Here is a 13972-nt window from a genome sequence, read left to right on the forward strand (position 1 = left end):
AGGAATAAATGGACTTTTCCTTAAAATAGTCAGGAGCATATATTTAAAACCATCAGTAAGCATCATATGCAATGGGGAAAAACTGGAACCTTTCCCAGTAAGATCTGGAGTGAAGCAAGGTTGCCCACTATCACCATTATTATTTAATATCGTATTAGAAACACTAGCCTCGGCAATAAGAGTCGAGAAAGATATAAAAGGAATTAGAGTAGGCAATGAGGAAACCAAACTATCACTCTTTGCAGATGATATGATGGTATACCTAGAGAACCCCAGAGATTCTACCAAAAAGCTATTGGAAATAATTCATAATTTTAGCAAAGTAGCTGGCTACAAAATAAATCCCCATAAATCCTCAGCATTTTTATACATCACCAACAAAACCCAACAGCAAGAGATACAAAGAGAAATTCCATTCAGAATAACTGTTGATACCATAAAATATTTGGGAATCTATCTACCAAAGGAAAGTCAGGAATTATATGAGCAAAATTATAAAAAAGTCTCCACACAAATAAAGTCAGACTTAAATAATTGGAAAAATATTAAGTGCTCTTGGATAGGCCGAGCGAACATAATAAAGATGACAATACTCCCTAAACTAATCTATTTATTTAGTGCTATACCAATCAGACTTCCAAGAAAATATTTTAATGATCTAGAAAAAATAACAACAAAATTCATATGGAACAATAAAAAGTCGAGAATCTCAAGGGAATTAATGAAAAAAAAATCAAATGAAGGTGGCCTAGCTGTACCTGATCTAAAATTATATTATAAAGCAGCAGTCACCAAAACCATTTGGTATTGGCTAAGAAATAGATTAGTGGATCAGTGGAAAAGGCTAGGCTCACAAGACAGAATAGTCAACTATAGCAATCTAGTGTTTGACAAACCCAAAGCCCCTAACTTCTGGGAAAAGAATTCATTATTTGATAAAAACTGCTGGGATAATTGGAAATTAGTATGGCAGAAATTAGGCATGGACCCACACTTAACACCATATACCAAGATAAGATCAAAATGGGTCTATGACCTAGGCATAAAGAACGAGATTATAAATAAATTAGAGGAACATAGAATAGTTTATCTCTCAGACTTGTGGAGGAGAAAGAAATTTGTGACCAAAGATGAACTAGAGACCATTACTGATCACAGAATAGAAAATTTCGATTACATCAAATTAAAAAGCCTTTGTACAAATAAAACTAATGCAAACAAGATTAGAAGGGAAGCAACAAACTGGGAAAACATTTTCACAGTTAAAGGTTCTGATAAAGGCCTCATTTCCAAAATATATAGAGAACTGACTCAAATTTATAAGAAATCAAGCCATTCTCCAATTGATAAATGGTCAAAGGATATGAACAGACAATTTTCAGAGGATGAGATTGAAACTATTACCACTCATATGAAAGAGTGTTCCAAATCATTATTGATCAGAGAAATGCAAATTAAGACAACTCTGAGATACCACTACACACCTGTCAGACTGGCTAAGATGACAGGAAAAAATAATGATGAATGTTGGAGGGGATGCGGGAAAACTGGGACACTAATGCATTGTTGGTGGAGTTGTGAACGAATCCAACCATTCTGGAGAGCAATCTGGAATTATGCCCAAAAAATTATCAAAATGTGCATATCCTTTGATCCAGCAGTGTTTCTATTGGGCTTATATCCCAAAGAAATACTAAAGAAGGGAAAGGGACCTGTATGTGCCAAAATGTTTGTAGCAGCCCTGTTTGTAGTGGCTAGAAACTGGAAAATGAATGGATGCCCATCAATTGGAGAATGGCTGGGTAAATTGTGGTATATGAATGTTATGGAATATTATTGTTCTGTAAGAAATGACCAGCAGGATGAATACAGAGAGGCTTGGAGAGACCTACATGAACTGATGCTAAGTGAAATGAGCAGAACCAGGAGATCATTATACACTTCGACAACGATATTGTATGAGGACATATTTTGATGGAAGTGGATTTCTTTGACAAAGAGACCTGAGTTTCAATTGATAAATGACGGACAAAAGCAGCTACACCCAAAGAAAGAACACTGGGAAACGAATGTGAACTATCTGCATTTTTGTTTTTCTTCCCGGATTATTTATACCTTCTGAATCCAATTCTCCCTACGCAACAAGAGAACTGTTCAGTTCTGCAAACATATATTGTATCTAGGATATACTGCAACATATCCAACATATAAAGGACTGCTTGCCATCTAGGGGAGGGGGTGGAGGGAGGGAGGGGAAAAAAAAATCGGAACAGAAATGAGTGTAAATATAATGTAATTATTAAATAAAAAAATTAAAAAAAAAAAAAAGAAATGAACGGATGCAAAGTGAGGAGAATAGAACCAAAAGAACATTGTACATAATAATAATGCATAATGATAAATTATGAATGACAGATATTTTCAGCTCTATGATGATACAAGATAATTCTGGAGCAATTAAGGAAAATTTTACCATGTTTGGGGTAGAGTAGAGAACTGACAGTGTCTGAATCCAAATTGAAAAATAATTTCTTTAAATTTTGTCTTTCCTGTTTTTTGTTTCTCTGTTATGTTTCACATGACTAATATGAAACTATGTTTTGCATGACTGAAAATGTATAATCTATATTTTTTTTTTAGTTTGTTAAGGCATGAGGAAGAGAACTTAAAACTCAAATTTTTAGAAAGTTAATTATTTTACATATAATTGGGGTAATAAAATATTAAATTAAAAGAATAACATTAGGTATATAGTATACCCCTTAATGTCTTTTTTAGGTCATGCCTATCTTGGGTAACTAGCTCTGTTTCTATATAGCACAATCCCACATTCCAAGTTTAAAGTCCTTCTGGGCTTAAGTCTTAGATAACTGGCCTTTTCCAGGCTTACCTACTTAACTAACAGGCTGTAATATCCCAAATTGCTTTAAATCAGGAGTTTAGTGGAGATTATTATAAGTACCTGAAGTTGAGCAAGATAGTCTATCTATTCCTTTCTAGTCAGTTTTAAAGATTTAGCTTTAGCAGCTATGCAGCCCTTATCCATATAAAAGGAGACAGAACAATTACAAGTTAGACAACCTGGGCACGCTCCAAAAATCATTTAGGATCCTTCCAAGTTAGGTAGTTTAGTTATGCTAGTTGTTGTTTTTATTGTTACATTTTATTTTAATACAATCTTCTCAAAAGTCAGTTCTCTGAGATCTTTGGAAAATAATAATAATAATAATAATAACAATATCCTTTCACATATGTCCCTGGTGCTATACAGAAAACTCTCAAGACAACCAATTTTACCAGATGCAATATCACAGGAATAGGTAAAAATCACAATTTCCCCAAAACACAAAGTTTTACAGATTTAATGAATTAAAGAATTGTTTTTTATTTCTATTTATTTATTTGAAATAAAATCTAACAAATGTCTCTAATTGCTTAGCCTGAGCTTTTTAGGATCTTCTTCAACCCTAAACAAAAAAAAGAAGAATGACCAAAAAAAAATTGTCTTTCCTCTTGAACAGAAATCTATTCCACAATGAATTCTCTGAAACACATAGAGCTCTCCCTACAAGGATATAGGATATAGACTTGAGTAAGCATCATTCCTTGCTCTAATAATAAAACTGTTCCTGGATGAAAACACTTTCAATCATCTTCTCAGTGCATAAGGTCAAGCAACTTGAGACTGTACTGTCCCTATATACAAAAGACTCATCAATGTTCTACAGGTTTTTGTAGCTTATGCTTTCTCTAGCATAAGTACAACTAATAGAAGTCCATGCAATTTTCTCTAAATCCCTTATCCCAAAGGGGACCTGAAATTCTCAGATGAAATCTTGCTACTATCAAAGTAAATCAAATGAAATTGCAAATGTTCAGCAGGTGAAGAAACGAAGAAAAGAAAAGAAGTTGACTCAGTTATAGAACTAGCAAAGAATGTTGATTGTTTATCACCCTAAAACGTTAAAGGACATTTTGTTTTCACAAAACGTAAATAGTATAGATCCGCTAACATGTAGAACAACATTTCATCTAAACAGTAGTAATTTAGTGATTTCAAATTTATTAATTTCTATATAATATCAGTACTTATGCAAGACAGGATAAATGACATCAGTATATCAGAATTAGATATTAGTATTTAAAATCAGTCAAATAACCAACAAATTAAAAGTGCAAAATTTTACCAATCGAACTTATTGTTGAGACAATATTATTGAGGCAATACTAAGGCTTTATATTGTAATGTAAAATAATTCCTTAAGATTTTGCAGTCTAGAGTACCTCAAATATCCTAGTCAGAGAATCTTGCCAAGGGCTCCCACAAAAATTGAAGGACCCGATTTAATGCTATGTAGAATCACACATAAAATCTATCTACTATGGTCCTTATAGTCTGAAGGCCATGTAGGTCATATTATACCTATGCCCCAGGGTTCTATAATACCCTTCAGGGATTTTTAGATATATAGACTCTCTAACATTGCTTCTAGTCTTCTCCAATTATAATCCCATTAACTTTAGTTACACTGGTCCCCTGCACTCCAGTTCTACTTAACTACTTTGATAATTTTTTTTTTTAACAAATGGATGCTTACTTAAAATATATAATAACAAATATACCACTATAGTCCCCCAATTTTCATCTTGAACCATCTCAATTTCTGGAGGAGTTAAGGGGAATTATGTTTATTATTTTGCTCTGTTCCAAAAGAACAGAGTCTCACATCCAAATTCAAATTTCTTCTTTTGTTGAAGTAATCCCAGGCAACCAGAATAAAGCTATTAACTCCATGCCACTTTTTTTGAATTAAGTTAAAAGAGAATGTGAGCAGAGGAAGGAATTCTTTCCTTCTCATTTATTAATTGGGGAGTGACTGTGCTTAGGTATGATCTTCACCTCTTGGATGCAATAGGAAAGAACATATAGGAGAGAGAGAGACAATTCCAGTCTCTCCAGATTGTTACAGCCTTTCTGGATATGCAAACAATCAAAGGAAGCTTTTTTGAACCAATATGATAGGGATATTTAGTGTTTTCATTTTAAGAAATCTGGACATGCTAAGATAAGCCTGGTAAAACATTAATAATACATATACAGATATAAATATGGAGTTAGTGGAAAAGCATGTGAATAAGTCATATAGATTTTTCACTATTGAATAAAATACAAATAAGAAATAAAAAGGTTCATCCTAACAGTTCTTCCATAGATGTACATAATATTTATGAGACAACTTTTTTCTGGTACAGGGAAAAAAAAAAAAAAAGTTGAATAGCATTGATGTAAGAGTAAAGCCAAATAAATCCAAGCTGCATGCTCAAGTGTAAAAGACGATGTCTCTTGTAATCTCAGAGTAGTCTTAATGAGCCTCATCTGTCTGTAGGACTCCCTGTGATTAGAATAATCTATTCTGGGATAGAGGCAAGGCACAGTCTCAATCCCCATGGTTAGGAAGAAAAGCCTGCTAGGCTTCTCAAGGGAATCGAGTCTGTCTTTGGCAGTGTTGGGGCTATTTGCTCCTGCTTTTGAAAACTCTCTGTTAATGCAGCTTAATGAAATTGAGGTGGCTACACCTGTCAGAAGCTGTCGAATAGGATTTTATTAATACGTGTCATGACAGGCAAATCAGTCACTTTGTTCTATAAGTCAGACCTGGAATGGTGAAGGTGATTTGCTAGCAGGGAAACTGTCAAAATTTGATTGCCTGCATCCACTTTGCCTACTGCTGTGTTGTTCTTGAAACTAACAAAAGCCGTGGTGATTACCTTTCTTGGCCAGGTACAACAATCAAACTTGAAGGAGATAGAAACAGACTTTTCCTTGATCAGAAGTTTAAATTATTCAAGGAAGAGGAATGTTTAATCGCCATTCACAGCCCCATTTAATAATAGCTGATGTTTTATAGGTTTAAGGTTTATCCAAAGCCCTTTCAATTTTACTTTGTTCTTAATTATCTCTGTCCAGATAACTTAGCTTGCTTTAGTCCTTCTTTCAGGTACTGGGAAACTGCACCATTCCTACATGTCGTTTACCTTTATGTAATTCTAGGCACTATGGAGAATATAGTGCAGCCTGATGGAACTGGGCGTCTGTTCTAATTAATCTGTGTTTTTGTCTGTTTTTTTTTTTTTCTTTTTTCTTTACAATCCACCTCCAGAAAGCTACCAATTGATACTCCTTAAAGTACAAACCTGATTTTTACACTTATCAGCTCAAGAAACTTAAGTTACTCTTCTCTCTATGATAAACAATTAATTTATATGCTGAATGTTTAGACATTTATTGTCTGGTTCTAATCTTTTCTTTTCTTTTTCAACTATTTGCGATAGTTCCTCTCTCACAGTATACCTTGTAACTAAATTGATACACTACATGATCCCTGTACCTGACATTTTATGATCCAATTGATATGTTTTTGATAAGATTTCTACCATGCTAAAATACTTTCCTTCTTCATCTCTTCACCATATGTAAATTTTTTTCCTTAGTTTACTTTAAAAGATTTCACAACTTGTCATATCCTGAGGGAAGTGTTTACTTAAAACCCAGATTATTGGGGCTCACTTGCAAACACATTCACACACACATACACACACACACACACACACACACAAACACGCACGCATCCCATTTGTATGCATATATAGACCCACATATGTTTGTGTATAGATCTAATGTACATTTGCAGGTATAATTTTAAGTATGAGTATGTATTTTGAGGGGACTGCTAATAAATGTTTATAAGTAGAATCTCTGAAAAAGGAATGTATAACACACTGTTAAGTTTAATCTATATAATTCAACTTTCTCCATCACTTTCATAAATCCAGACAAGCAGCAAAACAATAAATCATGTCTTGATATATCATTTGCTTATTTCTGAGGTGTAAGTTCTCATGCTAAAAATTTAACAACCTGAAACTGGTATATATGCTAGATTATACTCTAATCTTTGTACATATTGCTCCCTCCAACCATGTAAATTCTTTGATAGAAGACTGTATCATTGATAGAAAAGACTATATCATTTTGTTCCTTTTTCTCTCTATGATAAGATGGTCTCTTAAACATAGTTGTAAATCAAAAAAAAATGCTTAGAGTGATCTGAATTGAATTGAGTTGGACTGCATGGCAATGAACCAGAGTCCCATCTCTATTTCATTACAGCTATGTCACACGGAACTGTTCTGTTGTCTGTTCTCAACTTCCTCAATTGTAAAATGAGAGGGTGGCCTTGAAAGTTCTAAAATATTTTTGTAAGTAACATTCTGAGGACATTTTCAGCCCAAAGGTTCTGGTTCTTAATCATTTAAGCTCTGATAATAAAACTTTATATGATTTTTGTTTTTACGGCTCTTCTAGCTATATCACAGGAAGGTTTGTGTATTACCATTCTATTAAGTGCCCTAAACTTCCTTCCACCTCTAATATTCTGTTTCATATCTTTCTTTAACAATGTTATTCTCATATGTGCTTATATAATGCATACATAAGTTACATACATGTTCATATACAAACATGTGTGCATGTTTATGTTTATGTGTAAATATATATCCCTATTGACTGAATATAATGTTGTGTTCTATCTTTTGCATGTTTTTTTTTTTTTTTTGTTTGTTTTGTTTTTGTTTTTTTTTGTAGCTGAAAAGACTGGGGGGAGGGGGAAAGTGATTGCTATTCTTTTTCACATTACTTAAATATATAACTAGTATTTAAGAATCATCCAGCCAGTCAATCCATCAGCCCATTATATATATATATATGTTGTGGTATCCATTATCGGAGGCTTGATTTCAGTAGTTGTTTTTGGTGATAGCCCTTGAGCTTATCTTTCAGATCTTAGTAGATTCTAGAAATCTAAGCAATTAGATTTATTACAATCAAATTCATTAATAGCCATCTAATAACAATAAATTTATAATATAAATTTGATATATTTGAAAATACAGAACAAGACTGTGCTGAAATTTATCAGTGAACTTTAAAAAGTCATTAGTTGAAGAAATTTGAAGTGCAGAGTATGGAAAAGAGGATAAAGAAAAGCCAAGATGACTTCTTTAAATATCAATAAAATCACAGAATCCTAAACTTTGAAGGGAATGCAGAGGTATTTCATTCCTATAGCCACTGGAATTGAATGCAAGGATAATAAGATAATAGATGTAAAGAACTGTGTAAACCTTAAAAATTATAAAACTCCACAATTATTGTTATTGTTATATATTATATCATTGCTATCCTCCAGTCTGGTGATAATTTCATTTTCTGGACAATCTTTGAACTCCTGATGGGTAAAAGTAATGTTTATCAAGCAAGACACAAGTGTTCTGGTAAATGTTTAACAATCTGGCTCTTGGCAGGAGGGGCAATTATGCACACACACTTTTAAGTTTAATCTGCATTAACACTTTCTTAAGGCTAAACAATCAACAAAACAACAAATCAATTCCTGATTTGTAGAATTGCCTATTTCTGAGGTATAAATACTCATAGTGAAAATTTAGCAATGGGCTCTCAACATACCAGTTATAATTAGTTCAAGCACACCACTGTTCACATGCCTTTTAAATAATGCCCTCCAAATGTTCAGCTTATTTTTGCTCAAAATTTTCCAATATCAAAGAACATCTTGCTTCCCAGAGCCTTCATTCCACTTTAGAATAGCCTTTTGTTAAAAAAAAATGTATTCTTATATTGAGTCAAAATTGGTCTTTTTCAAAGATACATCCATCTCTATTTCCTCCATCTATGACCAAATACAACAACATTTCTCCCTCTCTAGACAGACATTCAAAGTGCTGGAAGAGATTTATTCTACTTGTTATTTGAAGTTAAAATGAGGACCATGTGTTGAGAATTATAGACAGGAAATTTGTAGCCTAACGTGATAATAAAGGTTAACTAAAAATGGAATGCATACTCATGTTAACTGTTCTCCAGAACAGAATGGTTTTAACTAGACTGAATTTTTTACATATATAGAGTATATATACATAAATATTCACATATATGCATGCATATATGTGTATGCATTTGTGTACATATGTGTGTACATGCATATGATTAGATATAATAAAATTAACATTTCAAAGCTACATTTCAATTATAGGATTAAAAAAATATCTATGCCATTAGAATTATTTAAAATGTCTATCTTGGATTAGTTCGTAGATAGCCCACCATGCTCTTTAAATAGAGATTTAATTGATATTTTGGGGAAGACATTTATAAAAAGTTACTATGTAACTTTTGCTCAATTAATTACCTTTTGGGGGGTCACTTTCAAGTCTGAGATTATATGATTTTATGACATGTTCTAGAGCTTATCCCTTTTTAAAATTTGTTTTTTTTTGTTGTTGTTGTTGAGGCAGTTAGGGTTAAATGACTTTCCCAGAGTCACACAGCTAGGAAGTGTGAAGTGTCTGAGACCAGATTTAAACTCAAGTACTTCTGACTTCAGGACAGGTGCTCTATCCACTGTGCCACCTAGCTGCCCCTAGGCCTTATCTCTAATAAAGAAAAGAGACATACTTCAAACCCAAATTCTCTCATCAGAGTTCTCTCTCCTTTCATCTATGCTAAACTACTTGTTATTGAAGTTAACACATATAGCCAACTAATGTTTTATAGAAAAACCTTATTTCCTTTTTCTTTATTCATTCTATCAGAAATTTTGGCTTTAGCTATATTAAATCTGTCCATGCAAAACCATCAAGGGCCCAGGCACTAATTCCCACTAAAATAATAAATAAAAGTCTATGAACCACCATTAACATTCTTTCCAGTGCTAAGAAACAACCATTATTTTTGTTTACAGTATTGAGTTATAAATTACATTGAAACATCATTCAGTTATAGTCATTCCTTAAGATTGTAAAGAGATGGATGGTCTCTTGGGTAGGGTTGTCATAAAAAGGAAAATCAAACCAGCTGAATAATACAATAAGTCTATGTATCAAACTAACTCAACCAAGCAGCAGTAAGAACTGTGGCAGCCTGTAAGGAGCTTGCTGACAGATTTCATTTGTCTAAGTTCAGCTTTTACCCCAATGTCACATGTCATATTTTCCCACCATCCCTTTAGTGTTCTACAGGCACTCCCACCAGATGCTGTCAAGGGATTATGAGGAGATTGCCAGTGAAAGGGTATGAATGGTTAAGTCAAGTGTATAAGAAACATCCATTTCTTCTTCTTCCCTTGTGCTATACATGTCTTAAGTTTTATCTGGTTGATTCAGTAATTATTTGGAAAGAAAGCAGAAACAGAATATATATTGTCTATTTTACCATCAAGCAATTGCTCCTTCAAATACAATTATTACATGCTCACTGTATCTGACACTCTGCTAAATGCTGGCAAAATACAAAATTTAAACAGTACTCCATCCTTCCTTCATAGAGATTAAAATTAGTAGGGATAACAAACACAAAAACAAATGATTATAATGCACACTGTTATAATATGATGTTGATAAAGAAAAGCAAAATAAAAGTCCAGTTGAGAAAATGTTATAGGTAACATAAGGGAACTGAGAGGACTTCGTTAAGATGGCAGCATTTAATTGGGTGTTTAAAAGATAATTAGAAATTCAAAAGGCCAAGAATAAGGGGGAGGGCTTCTAAATATAGAGAACAGTGTGAACAAAAACATTGGGAAATGATAGTATATGTCATGCAAGAAGGAGCAAGAAGTAGAAGAACTTCTGTGATCCAAGATGGAGGAATAAGTAAAGAATATCTATAATTGTCCCATGTCCGTCTCAGAGAAACTAAGAAACAGTACCATAAGAAAGCTTCTAGAGTAGTGTAACTATCAAGAAAAGTAAAACAATGTTAGCCTAGCAAACTTAGATGATCCATATGAGAAGTCTATCTCACTTGGGCAAGAGGAGGGAGGGTGTAACAGACCCAGTCAAGAAGCTTCTCAACAATAAGCTCCATCTAAGCAAATCAGTAAGAAATTCTGAGCCCCAGTGTAGTGGAGTGAGAAAATACCAACACCAGGACCACCCCTATACTTTGGTATATAGCCAGGAGAATCAATAGCACAAAGTTGCAAAAAACAATATGTGCTTTGATGTTTCTGAAGGCTCCATAGACATCCTTCAGCTGGCAGACCACCATGTGCTTTAGTGTTGATCTGAGGAAATACTGAAACATCTAACCAAGATCATCATATTCCAGTCTCCACTTCTTAGATGCTAACTCAGCATCAGGTAAGCTGCCATCATCATCAGCCAGTTTCAAACACAGCCCCATAGCACAGCACCAAATCAGTTAAAAACCAGGTAAACAACAAGAACCTAGAAAGCAGAGTTCAAATTTAAAAGAAAGGAAAAAGCACCCTTTTCCTCAACTTCAGAGCAAAAAAACAAGAAAAAACAATTCTGACCATATAATTTTATTATGGTTACAAGGGAAAACAAAACTCTACCTCAGAGAACAATTTCAAAATATCTATAGGCAAACCCCAAAGAAAAATGAGAAGTAGTCTCAAAACCCAGAAAATATTTGTGGAAGAATACAAAAAAGAGCATAAAATCATATAAGAGAAGTAGAAGAAAAATTGGAGAAAGAAATAAGAATGATGAAAGAAAATCATAAGAAAAGAGTCAACAATTTGGAAAACTGCTTTAAAAAGTGGAAATGATGAAATGGAAGAAGAGATACAAAAATCCACTGAAGAAAACAACTGTTTAGAGCACAAATGAATAGATTGAAAAGAAATTACAAATGCTAAGCGAGAAAAATAAGACCTTATCAGTTAGAATTGATCAAGTGGAAGCTAATGACTGTAAGACATCAAAAATCAATCAAACAAATTTAAAAGAATGAAAAAAATGAGATAAAATGTAAGTTACTTCATGGATAAAATGAATTTATCTGGATTTAGGAGAGAATCATTGGATTGAAAGCCATAATCAAAAGGAGGACCTGGACAACAACTTTAGAGAAATAAAATACGAAAGGTTTCTAGAACAATTTCAAATGAAGTAAAAATAGGATGTTACAAAACGTTCTCATAAATCAATTACAAAAGTATTTATTTAATCTACCTCTGTGGTTTTCTAAAAAAAATTGAATATGAAAAAGTGAAAGAAGAATAACAGAAAAAGCTGATAGAATAACAAAAATAGCAATCTATCCCAAGACCATTCCTATCTAACTCCTTTCTTGCTCTCTGAAGAAAATAAGAGAATGTTCTTTTTTTCTATGATAATACCAGAAATTCATAATCTGTTAAAATTTGCAAAGAACTATATGTTCTTTAAATTATTTGGATATGATTAATTATATATGTAAATAGACACATACATAATATATGCATACAGAGAAAGAGAGAGAGAGAGAGAGAGAGAGAGAGAGAGAGAGAGAGAGAGAGAGGGAAAGAGAGAAAGAGAGAGAGGGAAAGAGAGAAAGAGAGAGAGAAAGAGAGAGAGAGAGAGAGAGAGAGAGAGAGAGTTGACATACACCCAAAATTTATTGGTATAATAATCTAGTTATTTCAGATGAGAATGACTGGCAAGCTTGAATGACCAGAAGTTCATATTACTATGTAAGTACAAACAAATCCCAAATGTAAAACTATATTCCTCTATTTCCACCATCACCATGGCTCTACTTGCCAATTTTAAGAAAATGGTCTAGTACAAGATGAGTTTAAAATAGGGTTCTTTCAATTGACTGTCATAAAATTCCTTCCAACAAAAGGCAGAGCAGTCTCCTGCTGAGTGATTTTCCATTTCAGATCTTTCAGTAAGCCTCTGGTGGGATCATTCTCACTATCACAGAACGTTTTGCATGCAGTGAGGGAGAGCACATTAAATCATCTTCTCCATCCTGCTGCTCTTGTCCCTATAACTCAGATAAATCCATTCAGTAAAGAAACTAATCATATCAGTACCATCCATACAGATTCTCTTCAACTTGTGGTTATGTTTTTTTCTTTTTTTTCATAAAGTCAGAATTATTTGTAGTAATTTATGCCACTAAGAACTGTACTTTTTTACAGAATTGTTCAATATAAATCAAAGGTGTGAATATTTATAAATGATTATGTCTGGAGAACTTAAGAGCAAAACACAAATCTAAAACTAAGAATGTTATAGTACCAGAGACATAACTACTATGGCACAACTCATGGGTTTCAGAATTTTACAGCTCTGTTTAATCTTTAAAAATTAGTCCTTTAAAAATAAGTAAATAAAAATTCAATCCTTCAGCATCATGCCTGTGACTAGAAAGAATTAGAAAAGGAAGGAATGAAAGAGTAAGTTGGGGTGAACTCTTATGTTCTCCATCCCCTTCATTCCTCAATCTACTCTTAGCAGTCTTATTGGTGGCATAGTGAATAGATAGTCCACTGGCCATATAGTCAGAAGGACCTGAATTCAAATCTGGCCACAGAAAGTAACTGTATGACCTTGTTCAAGTTATTTACCCCTTTTTTACATTAGTTCCTCATCTATAAAGTGAGCTGGAAAAGAAAATGTCAAAGAACTCCAATTTCTTTGCCAAAAAAAATTTAAAAAAAGAAATAAAAGAAATCAAAATATGGTAACACAGTCAGGCACAAATGAATTGCCTCAATAACAACAATAACTAAAACTACCATTAGTATTACTACTACTACTACTACTACTACTACTACTATTACTATTACCATTATTATTGCTACTATGACTACTACTACTGATACTACAATGACTACCACTATTACTACTATTTCAGTATCTCAGATGTTAGTCAATCAATTAACATTTGTTAGATCCCTATTGTATGCCAACTACCATGCTATGCACAAAGGATTCAAAGAATGGCAAAAGTTTCTGCTTTTGGATAGCTTATGTCACTAATGAATTGTGAGTTGAGGTCCATACACTTCTGGAACTTTTCATACCACTTGTTTATATGTGGTTTATGGTGCTTACATTAATTGCAAATATTCTAATTATAAATTAGATCATT

This window comes from Antechinus flavipes, chromosome 2 (genome assembly GCF_016432865.1).
Source record: "Antechinus flavipes isolate AdamAnt ecotype Samford, QLD, Australia chromosome 2, AdamAnt_v2, whole genome shotgun sequence".
In the NCBI taxonomy this organism is placed as follows: Eukaryota; Metazoa; Chordata; class Mammalia; order Dasyuromorphia; family Dasyuridae; genus Antechinus; species Antechinus flavipes.